At 44.1% G+C, this 732-nt stretch overlaps 1 protein-coding gene across 1 annotated transcript in view; it reads left to right on the top strand.

The window, feature by feature from the left end:
- The first annotated feature begins 518 nt into the window (after positions 1–518).
- cyth1b (cytohesin 1b) overlaps positions 519–732 on the top strand; it is a 75710-nt gene continuing 75496 nt past the window's right edge. The window contains exon 1 of the mRNA XM_062526092.1: positions 519–732. This exon is cut by the window's right edge and continues 21 nt beyond it. The gene's annotated coding sequence lies outside the window, so the exon portion shown is untranslated.

The raw sequence follows: 732 nt of genomic DNA, 5'->3' as shown, positions 1-732 counted from the left end.
TGCTTTTATTTTGGGGGATGAAGTGAATAAGACTATTCTATAGGCTGCAAGTGGAATTACTGTAATAGCTCTACTTGTTTGGGACGTAGGCCTAGGCCTAACTTTTGGGGCCGTAGCAACTTAGTCTGAACACCCAACTCTTACGCAGTTAGCCTACTTCTTGGGGGTGTTAGGCTACATGGATTCAGGGCTTATTCATTAGGCATATACTATATCAGCTTAGAGCATTTATATTTCATCACCATCCATCTCGACATACATTTCATAAATCATTGAAGTCAGTCACCCTATAGCATATCTTCACGTTTTTTCCGGTATTTTTCCTGAATTTCACCGAAACCTTGTTTATAATACAGTAATAAGCTAGCGCAAATCTAGGCGTAGATCTATACCAAATAAAAGAATCCATCTAGCCAATGCCGGATAACTTTTAAAGAGCGAGTAAACTAGTCCCATGTAGCTACACAACCCCAGTGCATGACCTCACGCTCTCATGAGCGGAATCTCCGTCACGAACAGTTTGCAGTCCACACATCCGCGAAGATCACCTGCACGAGAAACAGGGTGAATAGGCGTGTGTTCGTGTGTGGCCGTCCTCGTGGATGCTGCTTGTTGAAGAGTGTTGAGGGGAAAGGTGTGAAAGTCCAAAAATAGAAGAAGAGAAGCGGAATTCTGAAGAACCTGGCATAGGTGAACTCGCTGTCAGCAGAGAGAGACACAAGCATCGGCGCA

This window comes from Sardina pilchardus, chromosome 22 (genome assembly GCF_963854185.1).
Source record: "Sardina pilchardus chromosome 22, fSarPil1.1, whole genome shotgun sequence".
In the NCBI taxonomy this organism is placed as follows: Eukaryota; Metazoa; Chordata; class Actinopteri; order Clupeiformes; family Clupeidae; genus Sardina; species Sardina pilchardus.
Note: the sequence above shows the minus strand (reverse complement) of the source record. Positions and strands in the feature narration are given on the sequence as shown.